At 41.5% G+C, this 23,198-nt stretch overlaps 1 protein-coding gene across 10 annotated transcripts in view; it reads right to left on the bottom strand.

Moving 5' to 3' along the window:
- Positions 1-23,198, bottom strand: part of RABGAP1L (RAB GTPase activating protein 1 like) — a 257,106-nt gene that overhangs the window by 123,733 nt on the left and 110,175 nt on the right. Inside the window, exon 1 of one of the 10 annotated variants that reach the window (XM_027463459.3) lies at positions 4,244-4,389. The exons of the other annotated variants lie outside the window; for them this stretch is intronic. The gene's annotated coding sequence lies outside the window, so the exon portion shown is untranslated. Of the gene's footprint in view, positions 1-4,243; positions 4,390-23,198 lie in introns of those variants that run through there. 10 annotated transcript variants of the gene reach the window in all.

Here is a 23,198-nt window from a genome sequence, read left to right on the forward strand (position 1 = left end):
AATGGGTAAAAATTAACAACACTCCCTTCCTTGCCCCCACACCTCCTCCCCTCCCCCCCCCCCAAAAAAAAGTTCACTTCTCTGAAGTCAGCTATATTTTTTACAGTGTTTTTCAACAGTAATCATCAATTAAACACAATTGTATAATTCTGGAGCCTTGTTTACTATGTTACTTGATCATTACATTTGACGCAAAGATTATTTCCCCACTTTTTAGAGATAGGGCTGCTTGCACACAAAATTAATTCTCATCCACCAGGACCTATACCGAGGTCTGCCAAAACCCAAAGCCCACCCACAAAACACCAGAAAATTAAGTAGGCTTAGTAACATCCACACCCTTAGCACCTCTGAGAGCACCTAAAAGGATCTTGGTGGTAGGCAGAAGCTGTAACAAGCAGGCATCCTCCAGTCAGGTATGACAGAAAACTGGAAAGACACAGAAGCATCCTCCCCTGGGGCTTGGCAGGGCTGGCTGGAAAGGCAATTTCTTGGGATTTCTGAAGTTTTCTCAAAACTGCCAGCAAAATGACTCCTCATAAATCAAGGAAACGCACGTTAAGCTGCTGTCTGCAGAGGAATCGCCCAGAGCCATGGAACTGGGAGCACATTTTGGTTGTATAAAGAAGGATAACATACAGAGACAAGGTTACAGTGAAGAGGTAACCTTGTCTTCACTTCCCTTCCTCCTTTATTTTATCCTCTTGGCTTTCCAGACTAAATACTTCACATGAATTGAGTTACTTCATTACATGTGTATTTGCCTGAGGTGCAGGAAAGGTTCCAACCTGTGGCTGAATGACCTTGAGTGCTTCACAAACATGATTATGATGGGCTGGTCAGCAGCAGAATAAGAAAACAAACTCTGCCAGACTGTCACCATGCAAAGCAGTCACTGGGCAATGAGCAGCAAGGAGGGAGTGAAGTACAGGGCAGGGGAGAAGCAGACTGAGACTGAAGGGACAGAAATGAAGCCAAGAAGTGATGGCAAAATGGAGAGGAACAAGAAGAAATCATGGGATATAAAACAAAACAAAGGATGGAAGACAAAAGAGAAGTACCAGAGAGATTATATTTAGTTCTTGTTGCATAAAAGGAAGCTGTAAATCAAATACCTTATCTTCATTTAAATAAATAAAAATCAGTTTTAAAGAAAATCCAAATTGCAGACTACAGAATTTTGTAAAATCTGGTTATAGCTATTAGATCGATGAAAAGGCTTTATTTCCTTATTTTAAATATATACTACACTATTGAAACAATCCTACTGTCAAGAATTCTGTAACTCCTATAAATCCGATGCACATTGAACTTTAGACTTCCTGAAGTTGCTTCTCTGCTTTGGGATTATTTAAGTGCATTTTGCCATTTTTTGATACTGATGCTCACTTCTTGCACTTTATCACCAATAGAAGCCAAGACTGAAGAACACATGGAATACGCGGCATTAGTGACATTAGCCTGGGTACTTACAGGTACCACTGAAAACAACGCAGATCACAAGTGCTCGTTCCTGTTCCTATTACTCCTTCTGACAAGCGGTACTGTAGCTTCAGTGCATTTCTTAACAGACACTTCCCTATCTTATTTTGTTATCTTGTGTGATTCCTTATCTATCTGATCATGGCTCATCTAAACCTAATTCAAGGAGTTTTACTAGGCTGTTTGCAACTTTCACCATCAGGTACAACTGTTAATTTGCCAACTGAAGGAAATAGTAATTGAAAGATCGACTTACAGATGTATAGATGTGTATCAGAAACTATTGAAAAAAAGATAGCTTCTCACTACTTCTGAGTTTACATTTCTCTCTCTTCACGCATTCATATCTACATCCATTTCCAGCCATTTCTGCCTAACATCTGTATTTCTATGTAGGTAAAATCTATCAGTCACATAATGTTTCTATTATATTTTCAGGGGTTGTTCCTTCTGAAATACTTGGTAGCCTTTGAGGTTTACAGATAATAACCTACATTACTTCAGATCATTTGGCACATAGAAGTGAGATCCATCCAAGTTTTGGGTTGTTAGAATTTTTAATCTAGAAGGAATTTTAATCTAGAAGGTCAAAAGAAATTTATGAAGCTGCTTTCTGTAAACTAGTATTTAGTTCTATTTTAAAACAGAATGTCATATAGGTTTATAAGAATGTGTGTATTATCACTTTGAAGCAGTGCAGAACAAGGTCAGAGGATGAAATGAGTCCCAAAGAACACACTACAGGCTTCTCACACTCATTCTTTTCCCAACTGCAAAGTAAGGAATAAACTAGATGGACAAAACTATTTTACAGAAGTTATTTGTGTTGCCAGCAAATGTAAACAAGCGAACAATGCCAAAAGCAAAAAAGTATCACCAACAAACACAAAGTATAACTAAACTCACACAGAAACAACAAACTCTACCAAATTTGCAAAATCTGGGCTCTTTTCACACAGATTACAGCAGAATGGCCAAACTTTCCTTTGTAAGTGCCTTCGGTTGGGGCCCAGCAAAACCTGCAGAGCTGCTCAGTCCAGCAGAGGAGGACCTCTCACTCAAGGAGTCTCAGATTTAATAGCAGCTTGTTGAAAACAGCACATGCTGCTAGGAGTTGCTGAAACTACTTCGTATTCAAGAGAAAGTGGGGGAGGGGATAAACATTATTAAGTAATTAAAGGAACTTTACCACAGCTATCCAGTTACAATGTTGTAATAAAATCTCATATCCGGAGCAGAACGATACAGCTGCACAACCCATTGTGAAAAGCATCTCATTTTGCTGCCCCACGCAGGTATCTAAAGCTTTCAGTGGTAAAGCTTCCAGGGTACAGCCCTTGCCTCTCCACTCACCCTCTGGCCTTACAATCCCTGTCTAAGAGCACAGAGCAGAGACTTGCAAATCCCAGGAGGCAATGTGAGGCGACACAGCCCGTACAAGCTCAGAAGACATACCTCTGCAAGGATCAGCAGCAAGACCAGCTTAGTAGCACACCAACAACCCCATTTAGAAAAGCAAAGGGCACATTTCTTTTGTGCCATGCCACCTAGCATGGGACAGCAGTATGGTGTACATTCCCAAGAGGATTTTTGCATTGGAAAACTCCCCAGGCTGCTTTATAACTATGATCCAAAAGGACTTAATTCTCACTAAAACCAACTAATTATCTTAATGATGATAACTACTGATAACCACTGATCGGTTGACCAAGGCACCGCAGATCCTGAACCTTACCAGCACTTGCACCTTCTCAGGACCAAGACAGAAACCTAAATCTGCTGTCACAGCAAAGTGGGTTGCAGGCTCTCATGGAGAGATTAAGCAGAGGCAAAAGATTAAAATCCCACTATATAAATGCCTGTCAATATCCAATATAAAAGATAGAAAACACCAAAAGTACTGTATAAAACCACATTTGATTCTGAACAGAATATGGTACCAAAGTTTTCTGTTGAATATCAGCAGCTTTTTATGCAAAGAATAAGTAAGTGTAAACGTAGATTGCTATTTATAGGCAAAACAGAACGTGCATCTAGTAAACACCTGGAGTTTCTCCTGCTTTGATATTGCATAGTACTCTTCTCCATGACAGCCACCTCTTTCCCAAGCTGTCCCTAAACTGGAAAAGACATGATCTCCAGAGACTGTAGAAGTATTTGACTTGAGGCCTAATTTATTGCAAAGCTATCAGAAAACATTGTCCTGTTAATAATGAAAATTTAAATCAACAAATTGCAATGCTTGTCTCAGAGTAAGGTAGGGAGCTATTTATTTAACAGATAATGCTAGCTTTGTAATTGGAAAAGCTTTTATCTAATTTTTAACCCTATTAAATCTCTCTGCACAGTGCTGCTCTTAAAAACAAAGTGTGACAGTGGCTTAATCAGCAGTTAACTATATTAAAGTTCATAGCCTATTTTTAGTTCAGCTCTGCTTTATGTCACATAAAAAAGAGACAAAATATGGAAGATCAGCCTGAAAACAGATTTTGGAATTATCACTACAGATTTCCTCCTGCTAAACTTATCATTTCAAAGAAAGCAGTAGAAAAATGACCTAAAAGTTCTGCCTAATTTGAGAACCAGTGTCAGCCAGAAATGGCAAACAAATAAAGTAAAACAAATAAAAATAAATAATTAATTAAAGGACATTTAAATTACATTGAAAAAAAAAAGCAGTGTGGAGAAATTAAGGTTCCGGGTTTAAAACTCTAGAGAGCTATCAAATCTTGTATACTGTGATTGTGATTTTTCCAGTTACCTTGTATTACTCCATATACTCTGCTGCTTTAAGAGCTCATCACAAGTCAAATAGGTGGGGAGAAGGGGAGAAAGGGTACCCCATACATTCAGCCCTGCTGAGTTCAGTCTCAAAGATGACTCAGACTGAGCAGGGCTGATGGTATTTCCTCCTTCCCACTGGGGTGCCCTGAAGAAGGTAAGGATTCAGCTGCGCTGAATAACACACACAAAGATCGCAGGCTCCTAGTGGCCAGGGGACACGTTAACTCAGCTGCTTCCCAGCTGCCCTAATGATATTGCTTCCTCCAGCAAGACATTTTGGGTTGGGCTACAAAGAGGAGAAGAAGAACATATGATGATAAAGGCACAGATCAAGCCTTTATTTACAAGAAAATGCCATGCAATCTGATAGCACTGATTGTCCCTGATTTCCAGACCCAGCACAGAATTAATTAATCCACATTTTAGATTGTAGTTACATTTGTTACAAGAAAATATTACTCCATCAATCATCATTTTAAAAGTAAAAACATCTTACTATCATAATAAACTATTTAATTTTCATAGAGTAGATTATTAGTAAATTATTATTTCATAGATTAGATTATTTGTTTAGTTAAACAAAGTTGTGTTTGTTTGTTTGTTTTTACTTGTAAACATAGACATTTTTGCATTCTTATCTACCCTTTCTTTTTCATATGCCCTTTAACATACCAGGGAAGCTGGGCAGAGACTCTTTGTCAGGGAGTGCAGTGATAAGACAAAGAGTAATGGCTTTAAACTAAAAGAGGGTAAATTTAGTTTAGATATTAGGATGAAACTCTTTGCTATGAGGGCAGTGAGGCACTGGAACAGGCTACCTGGAGAAGCTGTGGCTGCCCCATCCCTGGCAGTACCCAAGGCCAGGCTGGATGGGGCTGGGGGCAGCCTGGGCTGGTGGAGGGGCCCTGCCCATGGCTGGGGGCTGGAGGCAGGTAGTCTCTGAGGTCCCTTCCAACCCAAAGCATTCTATGATTCTATATACAAATGAAACACTAATATATAAAACACTAACTTAAAAGGAAGATTTGTCATACTATTTGCAAATCACACTGCTGCCTGTCATTTTCAGTCATCCCAAATGCATGCATGCCAGGGACTGTAGCTTTGTATAAGAAACATACCTAATGCATTCAACTTCCAACAAAGTAGCTTGTGCTTCGGATTGCTTTTCCCAATGTGCCCTTCCAAGAAAATGATATAAAACACTACAAGAGGGTACTACACTTAATTGGCTGAGGGGAAAATTTATTTGTCTTTGAAATCATTCATTATGAACAAATGCTCCGAGGGAAGGCCTCATCAATAATTGAGAGAATGATTGGAGGAAACTACTAAGAGAAATAAACAGTACTGGGAAACCTCTGAAGACAAAAGAGGCAGAAAATGCTCACAAATGACACCATTAATAGCACGCCCCCTTACATTGACACTGCAATGAGTGCACCTCGGAGCAGTACCCAGCAGCAGTGTTTCTAGGCTGGAAAGGACTTATCTCCATGGAACAACACCAGAGTGATATGTGATACCACTACCTTACATTCAAAGTACGCTGAACTCACACTTTAAATACTACATTACTCTCACCACAGGAGCAAACTAAATGTATTTTTCATCAATGTTTTTTTCCACACTTCTTCCCTAGAGGATTCTCTGGAAATACTTCAAGGCTGTGGGGTTGTTCTTTACTTTTTGAGAAAACAAGCACAGATGTCTGGGTCTTAGCAAAAAAATAAATAAATAAACCCAAAGTACTTAACTGTTAATTTGCAGGCCAATAATTCATCATGCTTCATCAGGCTTACTACTTATTTTACAGCTGCCTCCCAGAGAGGAGAGAGTCTCCTAAAGCAGCACAGGCGGCGACTGCAGCCCAAGCACTGCGAGCACACAGGCAAGCACAGCAGAGAGCACCTCACTTCAGAGGTGAAGGCAGCAAGCCAGATAGGGGATTTCTTCAGGCTTGCCAAATAAAATGGAAGTAACAGTGGGAAAGGGCACTGTGAATCCAGGACTTGTCTAAAATTCACACCACTTACTGTAACATCGAACCACACAAGCTGTTTTAAGACACAGTCACAACACCAGAAAGCACTGGTGGATGCCTCGAGTCACTAAAGACACTGCCTGGGCTCTGCTGCTACGTGTAGTCAGCAAAGCCACTCTGTTTGGTATTTTTTTTGAGATCTTAGGGTGAGTGTGCTACACGAATGCTAAAAAGTCATCTTGTCCCTTATAAAGACAGCTACCCGGACCATGCTGCCTGCAGACTACATGTCCCCGCACACTCCCTTAAGCTGGAGCCGGCACTAAACTGACCATATGCTGAACTGAAGGAGGCCACAGCTACCCCAGAGGAAAAGGCAGCAGTCATTTCCAGCCGGGCCAACTCCCTGGTGTGTGCGCTGGCTGCCCGCAGGAGCCGCAGAGGCAACAGAGCAGCAGAGGAGGCTGGGGTGTCCGTGAGGAAGTTGGAAGGCAGGCTGCAGCCCCAGCTAAGACCCACATAAGCTGCCAAGGAACTCTCCATGTCCTAGCTTTCGAACAGCTGCAGCCTTGGGCCGGACAATATTTCTTGTAGGACAAAGTGTAAAGATCCTTTTCAGCTGAAAGCAGTAGAAAGAACAGATCAAGAGAAGCTGCTTCATGAAATGAGAGCTCGGGTAGTACCTGGCACGATTCATTAGCTTCCAGATTATCTGCACACCTGCTACATTCCTTCTAGCCCTTAAAAAATAAATAAATCTGAAGAATTCCATCTCACAAAGCACAGTAGGAATGGCCATGTGCAAAGAACAGCCCTAAAAGCGCTGTAACCTTGTCTTTGAGGGAGGGCAAGGTTAAAGTTGGACCAGATGATCTTAAAGGTCTTCTCCAACTTAAATGATTCTGTGATTGTTTTAAAAAGAGATCAGGTTTGGCTGATTTGGTAGTGGACTCCTAGAAGCTGGTAAATGAACTCGAAGTGCTTGCTCCACTCATGGGTGATCCCACAAGAACTCTTCTGCCAGGCAGGAGCTAGCTCTCTGCACCTCGTTACTGCAGCCTGTACAGCTCTGGATGCTTCCTAAATACTTCTAAAGATACTCCCGTATTATCTCAGGCAACTTTTTCTTTACTGCTTTTTATAAAAACGGTGATATCACACCACTGTATTTCTCAGTTTTGAAAATACATTGAAACCAACAAACTTGAAGCACGGAAAAAAAAAAACAGGGTAACCATTCAGGCACACAAGATCAAAACTTGGCCCAAAGATTGCTGCTGGGTACCTGAAGCCAAAAATAAAAAGCTCAGCTACAAAGAAATGGAATCCAGCCAAGTTAATTTTGTACAAAACCACACAAAGTAAGAGGGCAATACACCATGAGAGAATTGGATTTCAGATCTCTCATCTTTTCTGTGAAAGATGTACAATACTGACAGCACAGATGGCACCGGCTCAGTCCTAATCAAAACTAATGAAGTTGAACTTGATACACAACCCTTTAATGAGCAGAATGTATTTTTGTTTTCCCATCCATTTGAAAGCTATCACACAGCAATGAAAATCATTAAGCCAGCACATTAAATGCACAATGTATTGTAACAGAGGTAGTATTTTGTGAACACCTGAGAAAGTCGGTAGCAAGTGGTGATGCATACACACATAATTGAATTGGAGGTGGCTTTCCTGTCCCAAAAGAAAGTCTCACTGATACCACATACTACTAATCTTTAAAGGAAGAAGTCTTGTTCAGTTTCCTTATTTTTAAGAGAAACTTCACAAGGCACCACACCCCCCAAAGAAATCTACTCATTAGCATTTAAATTCATATATTGTACGTACCCAGCAAAAAATGTGGTAACGAGCTAGATGACATTTCACTTTACTAGCAGCTATGGCATAAAAATCTTCATGCCTGAGGGACAGGGAGAAATGCGGAGAACGTGTGGAGAAACTAAGCAGACTTGCCATACTGAGAGCACTAGGTCAGTGCCTCATTCAGTTCATAACTAACCCGTCAGGTTGTCTTTAATTCTTTTTAAAATAAAAATATAAAATATTTCATCATAATAACCAAAATTAGCTATTCACGAGCAGACAGGGTTAGCGTGTGGCTTACAGTCAGAACCCACAGTCGGTACCAAAAACATACAACAGACTTGGACTGTTGAATGAGATGCAATAAGGAAATTCAGCTCCCACAAGGATTACACCCAGTGCACCCTGCCTCCATTTCAAGTTACTGACAGCGCTGTTTCTCCAGTTTGAGTTTATTCTGTGCAAACATGGCTGTCCTACACAGCACACGGGGGGAGAAGAGGGATCTGTCTCACACGCTCTGCTGGCACGGCAGCAGCAGGTCAGATGCTGGGCTGAGCACCTGCCAAACACTTACAGAACACACAAAAAGGCAACAGTAACTGGAAAGTAATAGAAGTTTGCTTGACTAATACAAAACTTAACTACTATCTCTTCATTCTGCCTTCTCACACAGGGCCCTATCAGCCCAAAGCCTGGATCTGAAGGATTGTGTGCATCTGCTTGCACAAATTTGACTGCTCAGGTACAAAAATTGATTACAGCATTTGATATGAATGCCTTTGAAAGACATCGAGCATACATGCCTGGGTTAAACACTGAGAAAAAAAATGTTTCACTGGATCTTTCAAAGAAAAAAAAAAAAAAAAAAAAAAAAAAGGTTAAGGTGAAAATGGCAAAATTAGTCATTCAAAAAAATTCTGCCCCAGTGCATCTCTTTTCAGCAAAATAGCAAGAGTGAGAAAGACAGGAGAAAAGACACCACAGGAGAAAAGATACCTCTAAGGTAATAAAATCCTCCCTGTTAGCATTTTTATTAATTATTTTCATAAACATATATTGTGCCTTGCAATTAAAATTCAGTGTGCCTGAGTTGCCATGGCAGCACAACTTCCACAGAACAATAAATTCTTCAAGCTCAGCCATGAAGAGTGCTAGGGAGCTGCAAGGGAGGCTTCTGCGGAAGGCTTGTGGGGTGCCCGGAGGAGACAGGGCAGAAATCAAAAGCAAAAATAGCTTCCACTGTTTACAAAATGCAGAAATCAATACTAAAGGAGACTTCCACATTTCCAAGGTGGCTTCTGCAGAATGCAAATGCTGACTTTTTTTTTTCCCTCCTCCAATTGTCTTCTCCGTCTCCTAATAGCTGCAAACAATCCTGGTAGACTGTTTGGGCAGCGCTCACCTCAGGCAGCTTGGCCGGAGCTATAAATAGTGCCTGCACCATCTGCCAGCCGGCTCCTGTGCCGAAGGCGCTGCTGGCGCGCTCGCCCCGCGCTCTGCCAGGCCTGCGGCTGGGAGCCGGCAGCCACGCAGGGCCCGGGTGTGAGCCGGAGATAATGAGGTGAGGAGCGAAGGCGGCATCGCTGTAATTAACTGCTGGTTCGAGACTGTGTGCTGTAAAGAAATCATATGGAGGCTAAGAGAACCTTAAAAGGATAATTAATAATACCGTGTGGAGTCTGCAGGCACTTTTCTTACTGTAGCGATTCTTCACAATGACACCATTTTTACTTCCAGTTACAGAGAAATTAGTAATAGATAAAAATAAACCTCAAATATCAACCGCAGTAGCCAAAAATAATCCGGCTGGGGAGCCAGACCTAACCTGAATGAGTCAGCATCAGGACTCGGGAGTGAGGTAGGAGACAAGGGTTTGCCATCCACCACCCAAGCCCTCAGTGCTGTCCAGCATCGTGGCCTACTGCTGGACACTGGGGACAGACCTTGTGAGTGTTGCTTCAACTCAGAGGAGTGACCAGAAGGTAGCTGTTTGCTTCCAGTGTAATCCAGGCAGTTCAGATGCCCAGCAGTCCCCGACCTTTCAAGCAATCCCCAGCCCAAGGATGGAGGTGACCCCTAGGAGCACACACGACCAACAGGGCTGATAACTGTGTCATTTCCCTAGGAAATAAATTGCAATTAAGTTGACCACAAAATTACTGTCTGCCAAATAACAGAGTTAATTTGGGAAAAAAAAAAGACAGGCCATTTGATTTCTCTTTTCTCCTCTCTCTCACAATTCAATCCTCCAGGGCTCGTTTCTGCTCTCATTGTGGATGGGAGCAGAACTGCCGAGCAGCAGCACTGCTGTGGCTTTTCTGTTGTAAAGCAAAAGCTCTCTCTACATAAAGATTTTGGCCACACCATTCAGAAATGACACAAAATTCAGCAGTACTTCTTACATTTATAAATCTGTATTTGTAGAGTTATCAGTAGATTGAGCAAGCACATTTTGCTTATTTTTTAAACACTCATTTTCTTTGAGTACTTTTGTCACATTGCACAGATTTTGTTCTTCAATATTGTCAATGCTTTCTAAATGGAGCTCTCATTTCTCTGCTAGTTCATTTATACATTCCCTACAGTGGCTCGAGGGAAGCAGTTATTCTTCTGCACCTGGCACCTGTGACACAGCATCCTGAAGGTGCCGTGCATTGCCAGGGCGCTAGGAAGGCAGTGCCCCAGCACAACAAGTTACACGGAGCACATTCAGCGCCCCCCCCCGGAGGTCTCGAGGCCTCACTAGACCAGGCTGCAGCTGCCTATGTTTAGGGATAGCGGCCGTCCAGCTCCAGGAAGCAGGTTGGACTAGGCGACCTCTAGACTAGACTTCCCCATCCCATCTCTGGTCATGTCTCCAGGCTGGATCCCTCGGACACACTGCAGCTTCTCCTGGCTCCACTTCTATTTAGGACGTGCTGTATGGACTAGAACTCTCCAACAAGATCTGGAGAAGAAGAAATTCTGAGGCAATAAATAAGATCCCACTCCAGAGTCAGGCTCCCAACTTTGCTCTGAAGTCACTTGCAGTGGTAAGAACTTGTCCCAGCTCAGTTGCGTGGTTCAGGAAGACAGCAGCTGGTGGTCACTATTATTTCCCCCAACAGCAGCCAGCATCTGCCAAAGTTTTTGTATTTCTGTCGTGAGCATGCACTAAGCCTGTCTTCATGCTCAGCAGCTCAGTATGAGAGGGGAGTGAAGTACCGAGCACGTAGTAGACACTTTAGTAGCTACAGAACAAGTCAGTAGGAGGAGATAGCAAATACTCACATTTACTTTTTAGAAGGTAATCTTTCTGACAAGGTAATCTTTAACATACTTTAACCCACGTATTGTTAACTTGCACAATCTTGACACTTTAAACATCCACTTTTCCTTCACCTGAGAATTCGTCTCAGTGGAGGAGCTAGTGTAACAGGAGCATTCATTATCTCTTCCAAGGTAGCTGGCAGAATTTTAGTTTCTCATAAGTGACTATCAAAGATTTTTTTTTCAATTATATGTTCAGATTGCCAAATGGGGTAAGACACATCCTTTGTAAAACTTTCATCTCATCCTTGAAAAGATAAATTCATCTGTCTGAATAAGCAAAAAAGCACACAGGAGGTTCCTTCTGAGCACAAAGAAACATTAATCCATGGAGAGCTTAAGCTAATAATCAACACAGCTTCAAAAAATCCTTATCACAACAGAAATACATGGCCAAATTCCTGCAATTTTAGAGTTCCTCAACCAATAGTGAATTACAGAGTTGTTGAGGCTGGAAGGCATCTCTGGAGACTGCCTGGCATAGACCGCTGGAACACGTTGCTCAGGACCACATTCAGCAATGGCCGAGTATCTCCAGCAACCGTGGCCCTGTCCTGCAGTGACTTCAGCGTGCTCATATCCCCCTGCCCTGGGAGGCAGCCCTGAACCAGGAGGAGGACCAGGAGGATGGAAGAGGAGGAGAAAGAAAAGGAGGGGGATGATGCACAAGGAGGAGGAAGAAGGGAAGGACACGCACCCACTTACTGTACACCTTGTGGACCCTCATGGGCACAGCTGGTCACCACACCTTCACAAAAGAATATCTGCCTAGCAAGCTATGCTAGCCAGCATCATGTGAGTTTTAATGGATTTGCAACTCATATTAAAATAATATACATGAGAAATTAATAAAATATATTTTTTTTCCTTTAACACATCACTCTCTCTGGATGGTATTTCTGTGAAAAAATGCAGCCCCAAATGAATGGTTAAAACACAACAAGCTCCCATGTCAATACATTTGGAAACAGTCTATTTCTTTAGAGATGTGCATATTTAGAGGAGGCTAACAAGCATTTTCAGCAGCAGACAAGGAGTTTCCATCTCCATGAGGTTACCAGGCCAGAAACAAGTGTTTTGATTGTTAAACATTAAGCCTGAAGCACTACAGGCGAGCAGCAGAACAAATGATTTTTATCATTACTCTTCATGCTTTAATTACCTTTATCGAATGCCATCTGAGACTACCTATTTTTAAATCCCTCCACTTAATCTGTGATTAAACTAATTTAGCACAGATTTTATTCTTCCCTACTTCTACAGCTCTATCCTGAATCAAGTCCATATTTTTGCACAGAACATTCCTTAGGACATTTACACAGCCAGCAAGATGAAAAAAACAACTTCCAGAAACAAGTCTGGGATACCATTGTCAGTCAAACCCAAACAAAATCTATCAAAGGGATACAAAAGCAATATACTGAAATAATTTAGCACCACAAAACACTTTCATAGCAGGTGAAAGATTTGCTTGTAAGCAGTGGAAATACAATTAGCGATCGTTTAAATACGAATTGATGCATCATCTTTTAATATGAATTATGTGCTGTCATTCTTATGTATCCATTTGGACAATGAAAACCAAAATGCCAGTATCTCTTTTATTTATAATCACTTTTGGTCATTTCCATTGGAGTTAATATCTGTCACTAAAAACTATAATATTTGGAAAGAAGAAAATGAGAGATAATTAAATATTTTATTGAATCTTAATGACTAATTTTAAAAACTGTTGCAATTACTTATCAATTCCTTAAACAGGCTTCTTTTCCTTAGGAAAAAACTAAGTTCTGAGTTCAATATAAGACAGAAAAGCCTCAGAGAAAAGGTGTCCAGCACTGAAACCATCTTCCTCACTTAACTGCTAAATGAAATTTAGAAGAAAAAAAGCCACAAACCCAAAAAAAGCAGGATAGACAGGCAAACTGTGTGCGTGGAAACTGAGAAAAGGCAGGAAAACAGCCCACTGGGAGGAAGGGGAAAGTTGCCCACTGACAAGTGTAAGGAAATGCAGCCCAGCAAAATCTGACACATCAATTGCATCAAAACACTTCAAAAATTAAAGCACAGTAACTAAGCACAGAGGGGGAAAATGAGCGAACTGCCATGGGACAGAGACACATGAGCTATACTCGGAACTGTAACTTAAGTCAGAAACTTCTTTTGAAAATCTCCTTTTCCGAGAAAGCATCCCAAATTATGAGGCTTCAGAGCTCAGCTTCGCTTGCTTTCTCTGGCCTAACAAATCCTAAATTCTTCCAATGCGCAGAGCACGCCCATCTCACTTCTGCTGTTCACCTCAAAGCTAGGACCTTGAGACATTAGAAATATCTATTTTAATCAATCTTAAACAAAGGACAGAATTTAATCCAATTCGTCTGTATCCTGCCCGGTGAGCAGTCAGAGGCAGCCCCCTCCAAATCCCCAAAGAAAGCAGACTACTACCACGCGAGGCGCAGATGACTGACAGGGTAGGGAGTACTTGTCTACCAGAGGAGAAGACAAATCTAAATATTACCATGAAAAACTGTGTGTAATAAATGAAAATCTTGGTAGAGAGTCTTCACACAAGTTTAAGAGGTTGTGAATAGTAAAGAGGAGCGAAGATCCCAACACATAAAAAATTCACGCTGTTTGATTTAAAAGCTTCTCTCTTTTATATGTGTTGAGCTGGATCGATACTTGCTTTTGAGGAATATTCTTAGTATTGTGCAATTTGCAAATATGTGTTGACTCAAAATATAACACACATCTCCATTCTTCTGCCATGCTAAAGGAGTGCTAAATATAGCTCAGAATTTGACAATATTTTAAAAAATATCTAATTTGTTCATTCTGTGTTCTTCTGCTTTGATAATTATTTCTTTTCATCTCTCCCTGACTCACACATAGAGGTAACCAAAGGAGAATGAAAAAATAAAGGTGGGAGGAGAGTCGAGAAGTGGCACGGACTTGAAAAGCTTTGAATGCCTTCAATCATCTGGAAAATCACAAGTACCAACCTTTTAACTTCTCTAATTAAACACTCACGACATGTACTGCTGAACAGCTTTTAGTAGTTCACTACTACATACAATTACTTTTTCAAGGCTTTTCCTAATTTTTATGCTTCTTTTAGTTTCTAATACAGTATTTCAACAACCGCACTTCAAATTTCGTGCTGGAAAATAGAGCCTAACTTGCAGTCATGAAAGACAAAACAAAACTGGAGGGGCGGAACTGGAAAGGTGCTTGAGCTCTGCCATTCTTCAGTCGTACTGCCTCGAGACATTCCTCCTTACCTCCTGGTGGAAAATCATACATGAACTTAAAGGGAGAAGGAAACGACAGCACAAACAAAGTTGAAACTTTTAGCCAAAATAGAGCAGAAGCTGTATTTCACTCAAAGATGTTATATATGGAGTGGTAATTCATGTCGAGAAAATGGTTGATATTAATAAAGAAGGGGGAGATGTGGGAGATTGTTTGTTACCTTTTCTGATTGTATAGGCGTACTCGGGTTTACTATGTAAAAGCAATGTTCTGTATATTTAGAATGTTTGATGTTCGTGTGTGCGTATTGGTGGAGTGTAAACTCCCTGCACACCCAGCGCTGTTTACTTGCCTTTTATACCTTTTATAAACATTCTTTTATAAATATTACTAAATTCAGATTGAGATGAGACTTCATTTATAACAAAGAGAAGCAAGATGCAGCAGCAGTGCCGCACGCCTCTTTCTGCACTGCCGCTATGCTGCCAATATCTAGATCATCTTTCCCCAAAAAGTTGTTCCTTACCTTTTGAAAACATTGCTGTGCTCACATGGAGATTATCCATATGAATGTGTCTTTGAAAGCGCCATCAAAAAATATGCCTTTTTATTTCTAACTTTTAGAACTACGTCCAACTAAAACAAAACACAGCCTGAGTGCATACAGACTCTTAAAATATTGCTAGATGCCGCAGTGATATGGGATATAAAACAAGAACAGATACAGTCATAGAAGTAGGAAAACTTAATATGCATGGTTGAGTTCATGAAATTAAGATATTAGTCAATACATAGTTACAAACCTGTGGCATGTCAGATATTAGGTTCATGTTTCTAATACCTTCTTAATCTCATTTTTCTGCCTAATTCTGGCAGCGCTTGTCAGCAGGTATTTTAAAAATACAATACATATTCCTCAAAAGAGAGCTTACACGTCACTGCTTGCTGTGCCATGTTCCATGCAAACCCACAGCCGCAAAGGATTGTATTAGATAATTGGTCACATTTTAAGAATAAGAATCTTATTTTGTAAGACCTAAAAATGGTTCTGCACTCCCTACAATTAAAAGACAATGGCATGTACGGTATGCTGTATTTCAACCCTAAATTTAGATACATATAAATCAATATCTCCCAATCAAACACAGGAAGTCTTGAAGAAATTATATGCATTAAAGTTAGAAATAACATTTTAAGAAAAATAAGTGATATAGAAATTGAAAAAAGAAAAATTGCATTTTCAATCAAGTTGAAATGCATGAAAATAACATAATGCAGACAGAAAGCGAGGCTGTAAAATAATGTGATTACAGGCTCCTCTTCTTCAAGGATCTTTTTCTTCAAGGAAAAACGGCAGTAATTATACCACTGATCAGGCCCAGGAGATGGGAATCAGAATGACCAGAATGAATTTGAAAGCAATCCATGTCAGACCTGTTAGTACCACAACATACATCTCTTTGACATTTACAGAGACCAACAGCCAAAAACAGAGTGCAGACAGCAGCTAATCTGCTGGTATTTGTGTCCTGCTTTTTAGATAAGAATGGATTTTGTGAAATTAAAGGTTTTTTTTCAGTAATTATTTAAGAATCATTGCAATTAGATTAAAACTAGTGGCTGGTTATTTCTCCTGAACAATAAAGTGTCCATGCTGCAAGGCTCTCCATCACTAAATGTTTAATCTTGTTTATCCTATGTGGATGAGTTTAAGATAATCTAATAACTACTCATTTTTAACTCCAGAAATACAAATTTTATCAAAGGCCTTACCAATAAAAGCATTACAAGTCCTGGGACCTTGTGGATTCCAGTTCCTCTGCTTTTCAGTAATAGAATCATTTCCACAATTGGTTTCGTGTGCCGATGTAGCACATGTTCACAGTCAGTTTATATACATTGAAATGGGCATGCAAACAAATCTATGCCTTTTCACAGTATTTTTCAGCAGTGAGGATGCTTCTACGTCCTGCACATAGACACACACACCTCTGTAGAGATGTGTGGAGCAGAACCAGCAGCGAGCACTGGCCAAGGCACTGCTGGCTGCCACCAAAGCAGCTCAGCCCGGCGGGCCCAGTCCCCTCACACTGTGCTGGGGATAGTGCAGGCAAGGGAGTTGAGTGCTTTTGTCACGGAGGTGAGGAGAGAGGAGAGAAGACATGTATTTTTCCAAAGACTGAAGAAACAAAGCTGAGGTTAGCTTGTTATTCATCTCAACTCCCACCTGCAAACACCTCCTCCTGCTTTACTGTTTTTATTTTTTTAACTGTTGTGTGCGTTGGGTGGTTTTTCAACTTTGAACCTCAAGAATTTCTACCGAAGTTTCCTTGCAGCAAACACAACACCTACGAAATCCAAAGGAACCGGGAGGGAGGCACGGACATGGGCTGGGGGGGCAGCAGCTTGAAGGAAATGAATTATGTCTCGTGCACAGGCTGGGGCTGTGCTATTCATCCCCAACCAGCAGAGTCTCCTTACCGCAGAAACCACAACAAAGGCCTGGGACTGACCATAACCAGGTTTGCCCGGAAATGCTGTTGGCTTTGCCGAGCGTCCAGCATAAATTAAAAAGCAAATCGTATTAGTATTTCACTTTTAAGAAAATGACTGACCATAATTAAGACAAATGCCTACTCCACATACCTGTTTAGCACCCAGAACGTTACACATTGTCCCTGGGTTGGAATATTTTATACTGAAACCTTTCTTAAAGCAGGGAAGCGTCACTTCCACTTAACTGTTGCTAAATCCCCCTGCAAAACGTGTGTGCATTAAACACAACCAATGTGAGCTTCAATGTCATTTCTTTTGGCAGCAGCACTCCCAAGAAGCGACATTCCCCAGTGTGCTTCTCCCTACTGGCAGCTACCCTGCTGAAGGCAGAGGCACGCCGCTGCTGCTCGTAACGGGGACCGAAGACAACAGGCATTGCAGTCTTCTGATGCTCCTCACTGCAAATTGCAAATGAATTTCTGAAGAAAAGCAATCTCATTTTAATCAATTACTAATGTAAAGACAAAATTGAGTGAAATCAAAAGTGGAAGATTATACTTCCTTTCTCTCCTTAAGGAAAGTAACTCTATAATAAAGTTTGACATGTTGTTATGAAAACTGCTCGGCACAGATCAGTGAGGAAAGCTCCTCTTGCTGCCTGAAGCACGCAGTCTCAATTTCCCTTTAGCTGCTTACGGGTAGCCTGAGAGGGTGCAGGCCTCCCTACCCTGTAGCCCCTCACTTGCATTTTCCTGGCCAAGCCCACGGAGCAGCTCGGAAGGAGAACAGCCACCCACAGCCCTGTCAGCCAGCCCCCAGCACCCACAGCAAGGCACGGAACAGAGCGCCCGGCACAGCCTCTCCATCGCTCACCACTCCGTACAAAGGGACGAGTGCAGGACAAGTGAGACACCGAAGGCCAGGTCACCCCGTGGAACTCCTGGGGCCCTGCAGCCTGCCCCACATTTCCCCCACATCAGAGCCATACATGCAGGCTTTGTAACATAAGGAACCATTGGACTACTGAAATTCTCACATATGGCTTCAGACAGAGCGGTGCGTTAAGACACTCCACTTCAAAATATATTTCTTATCCATTCTCTTCTTTTTCTCAAGTATCATTTCATTGATTGAGTGGAGCAGGCTCTATAAAACTTTGTCTGCATCCTGAGAACATGTTCTGTTACAATAACTTTAACACTGCTGACTATACAGTAGCACTGATACCATTCATGCACCATCTCATAATTGGAAGTGTTCGTTTGCATTGTTTCTATTTTAAATCTTTTTTAAAGGCTTCATCATCATTCCATGACCTCGCTTCTTTATCTTGTCATTTCTGTGGCATTTGTTGAAACAAATAACAAGGCCTGCTTTCAGTGCCCAATTACAGGAACAATGTTATCCTGTAAACGCATAAGACAGCTTTTCATTAAACTTGCTCTCACCAATACATCGATACCAGTGATGCATTAAGATGTATTTTTAGCCTTGTCTCATATGGAAATGAATTTTCCCCAACCACTGTGGGATTCCTGCTTTCCCTCACTTGGCATCACCTCTGCTTGCCCCCGGTGAGTGGCAGGAGGAGAGGATTTTCACTGGCATGCAGCACAAAGCCGCTTGACACCTCCAGGTCTTAGCTACTTACCCATAGACAAAATGTATACAACCATCCATAAAGACAGAGGAAATTAATGACTTCAAACACAGTATTCTCACTAGATCACATTCTTCCTTGTCTCTGTAGTCACTGTTGGGCAGTGTACACTTTTAAAGGCGCGCAGTTATTGCATCTGTGAATAACAAGCAAGTTAAAAGCACACGTGGATACCACCTTCATGTTTCTTAAAGCCTGGAATGTTTGGTGAGCTAGGGAGCTGAGGTTTTGTTTGTTTGTTTGCTTGTTTGTTTTTGAGGGCTCAAGTAGGGAATGTAAGTGCACAAAAATCTCCCATCGCTTGTTTAAATTTTGGGTAAAACATTCTTCTTCCTCATGACACAGATTTTGTTTGACTCGGGTAACTCTGAATAAACTGTACTCATATCCCTTTCTTCTATGTTGTTGATTTTTAGAAAAAACATGCAATTTTATAATTCAAATTAATTGCTCCCATAGACAACAGCTCAATTTCATCCACAAAGGGCACCACAACTTAACAATTCCACTTGCTCCCCTGTCTAAAGACTTGTATTTTTTCTTTACTTTTGGGGGTAGGCTGGGGTTTTATCATTATTAAAAGAAATGCACACTGCTATCTCCTTGATACCATGAAGAATTTAGTTGTTTTGGGAGGACAGAACGGCTGAGCCATTTGCATCTACCCAGGCAGGGGGAAGTGAGAGGCATATGATAAAAACCTGTCAGCAGCAGCATCTGCAAAACGAAGAGGATGAGGAGCACCACTATGGTGCCTGCAGTTACCTAGTCACAGTGCTAACAGCTTTTCTCAGCTGCCTACTTAGAATACAGCCTCGTGACCTATAGGGCTGACAACAGCACTTCAAAACTATCCATTTATTTACACCCTGTTAATAATTCATCCCAAGACACATTGCCCATAAATACCAATACAATTTATCGCTGATGCGACCTCCCCATAAGTAATGCTACAACAATCCCATAAACCTGTGATTGAAGACTCCATACACGGCAGCATCCATGCAAGTATTAGAATTATCCTGCTATTTTACTCAGGCTTTAGAAAATCAACTACAGTGGAGAACCATTAATGCCTGTGCATGGGGTTTTCTGCACTAACAACCCAGACTCTTAGGAGAATTTTAATGCTCTGTCCATGTGGCTCAGGTACTTTTCCTGTATAACCGCGTCCACTTTGGAATAGTATGAGCATGAATGAGTAACTGTACTTGCAAGCAGGGGATGCATGAAAAGGTTGGTATTAAAAAGGTATTTTTTCACTGTACAGTATCCCTTATACAATGGCAATAGAATGAAACAGTACAGACAGGACACACAGTTAGTGCTGTGCCAGGATGCAGTACCCTTCAGATGCTGTTAACACACTGTCTGTAACAGAAGTCATTACTAAATGTCTTTCTACTTTACACAGAAATAACAGAGGTGTTTGAAGTGTGTTGACCCTCTGGGATTAAGTTTTCTAAAATACTACACTGCTCGTCAAATTCTTTAATGGAGACAGACTTATCACTAACACCAGTATAAATTTTTTTCCTGTTTTCATTGTGAAATATGTGTAAGCTGTTCTGGTTCTGATCTCCAGCAAATGCAACCTCTGCAGAAGCAGAGATTTTCTTCACACTTTAACCAAGAAATACCTCCAAACCCCAGAAAACTGTCCTAACCATGCTGCAAGGCGCACCTGCAGCTTTCCTGAAAAGCCTCTGCGGAGCTCTGGCTTCCAGCTCTGTTTCAGCAGCACTGGTTCTGGCACAGCCCTGCTCTGCACAGTGCCCCAGGACAGGAGGCACAGCTCCCAGAGCTCACACATAGGATTTGAAAACATGTAGCTGGCAGGGAGAATTGTAAGCACTAAAAGCAGTTTTTCTAAAACACGTCATTCACCTCAACAAAACTGCGCCACTGCCTCAGAAAAGACGTTATTTTATTTCTTAGCCAGGGATGCTGCTAAGCTCTCCAGTGCAAATTGCCTCACACCAAGAATTACCAGGGGCAAACAAACAAGGTGTTCCCAAACAATTGATCCAGCCGTTACATTGCTAATCCTGTTTCACGATTATTAACGCTCAGATCAAGATAGCAAATACAAATGTAACAGTGCCAACTTCTAGGAAACCTCTCATTGCTAAGGTAATTATTTTGTTATGCACACCGTGGAACTGGAAAAAAAAGAGTGTGAAGGAGTGGGTGCTGTCTGCTTCTTGGCATCAACAAGAAGCTTAAAAAATTCTCTACTTGTTGATGGAAAAAGATAGAGAAAATGAACAGTGTTGGTTCCAACAGAGCTAAAACATGACTTATTCTTACCCACCTGCCACCACCTAGCAGAAACAAATTCATATGTATTTGATGAAGAACAACAGTACGTCGCCCATCCTATCACCAGTCCTAGACACCAGACAGAAGTATGACCACTGAATTTGTTAAAAGAGTAGCCCACTTCATAAATTTCATTACAATGGAGCCCAGCAAAACCAAGCTCTCTGTTAAGGATACAATGGATACAACCCATCATGAAAGCAATAGACAACAGCTTGCAACAAGCCCTTGTTTCATCTGGCTTTGTTTTCCCTTACACTGTCCAAGCTCTCATCTAAGTCTTTTACCCAGTTAAAATGCTCACAACTTGGAATACAACTCTGTATCTTTGAAATATGTTTTGCTCAACAAAAACTTGCTTACTTTGCAAGTGCTCTTTATTAAGTATTAACTGTTCATGCCCTAGAGATTTCCAGTTCCCAACTTAAACTGGAAGTAGTAGTATAAAAACACTTGATACCAATATCATAATTATAACTTGTATTCAGAAAGCTTGCCTAACTTTTCTGCTCCCTTCTGATCTCAACCAAATGCTAGACAACTGCCAGATCCAAAAGGCAGAATCAGAGCATCCTAATGCATGTGCTGGCTGGCATGCAGCCATGGAGCTGGATTCAGCTGCACTCATCCTTCAGGAGGAACCACCTAGACACGGCCTCGGAAAGGACTCAAATCATCCGGTTACTTTCAGTTCCCTTGTGCTTCCACTCACAGTGCCCTCAGAACAATGCAAGAGAGATAATTTTCAGAGCACCATTTGTTGGAAAAGGCAGAAAGCGCTTCCCTGTAACTACAAGGAAAAAGGAGAATCGGAAAAAACAGAAGACTGACAAAATAAATGGTATTTAAAAATACATAAATGAATGAAAAACAGGAAGAATGGAAACAGGATTCATTCTGATGGTGTATCCATTATGTTTAACTCCTAACAGTATTTACACCAGTGACAAAACTTTCAGCTCCTGGAAGTCAACAATCAGAAATAAAAGATTAAGTATTCATAATCCCTAACCAGGCTAAAAACAATCACCATGCAAACTTAGTTAGAAGAAAATGACCAAATTCCACTATAAACTTCTCAGGAAGTTTATAGGTTACCTGTGAGGATTCCTTACTTGTTTTACTAACAAATCCACAGTGGCTGAGTGATTTGACTTGGATTTTGGGTTGCTCAGTAACCCTGAAAAATCAGGCCAGGACTACTCAGTAGCCCCGCATGTGTATTTGGGAACTTAACTTTAAATCCCCAAGTTTCAAAGCACAGTCCATAGAATCACAGAATCATTAAGGTTGGAAAAGACCTCCAAGATCATCTGGTCCAACCCTACCACCAATGTCACTCACTAAACCATGTCCCTAAGCACCAGGCCCAACCTTTCCTCAAACACCCCCAGGGACGGTGACTCCACCACTTCCGGGGGCAACCCGTCCCAGTGCCTGACTGCTCTTCTGAGAAGAAATGTCTCCATTTCCAGCCTGAACCTCCCCTGGTGCAACTTGAGGCCATTCCCTCTAATCCTATCACTGGTTACTTGTGAGAAGAGGCCGACCCCCAGCTCCCCACCCCTTCCTTTCAGGGAGTTGCAGAGAGCAATGAGGTCTCCCCTGAGCCTCCTCTTCTCCAGACAAAACAACCCCAGTTCCCTCAGCTGCCCCTCACAGGACTTGTGTTTCAGGCCCTTCACCAGCTTCGTAGCCCTTCTCTGGACATGCTCCAGGGCCTCAATATCCTTCGTGTAGTGAGGGGCCCAAAGCTGAACACAGCACTTGAGGTGCGGCCTCACCTACCTGTATCTGTTACACCTTCAAAAAAGACCACAATACGCAAAGCTCTCTGAGCCATGTGATTTATTTTTTGCCTCACAAAATGCTACCTTTCTTGATTATTCATTGCCTCTCTGATAACCACTTAAGAATGACCTTTAAATTTGCAGACCATACCCTGTGGGTATCTGCCCTGTAATAGCGAGTGCTGTGTGAGCAGGAGCAGATGACAAACCCTGCCTGACCTGTGTCTGAATAGGACCTGAGGATTTCAATTCAGATCACCAAGCTCCCTCTGACACCTTCTCAGAGCAGTAAGATCTT

The sequence above is a fragment of the Anas platyrhynchos genome, chromosome 8 (assembly GCF_047663525.1).
Source record: "Anas platyrhynchos isolate ZD024472 breed Pekin duck chromosome 8, IASCAAS_PekinDuck_T2T, whole genome shotgun sequence".
In the NCBI taxonomy this organism is placed as follows: Eukaryota; Metazoa; Chordata; class Aves; order Anseriformes; family Anatidae; genus Anas; species Anas platyrhynchos.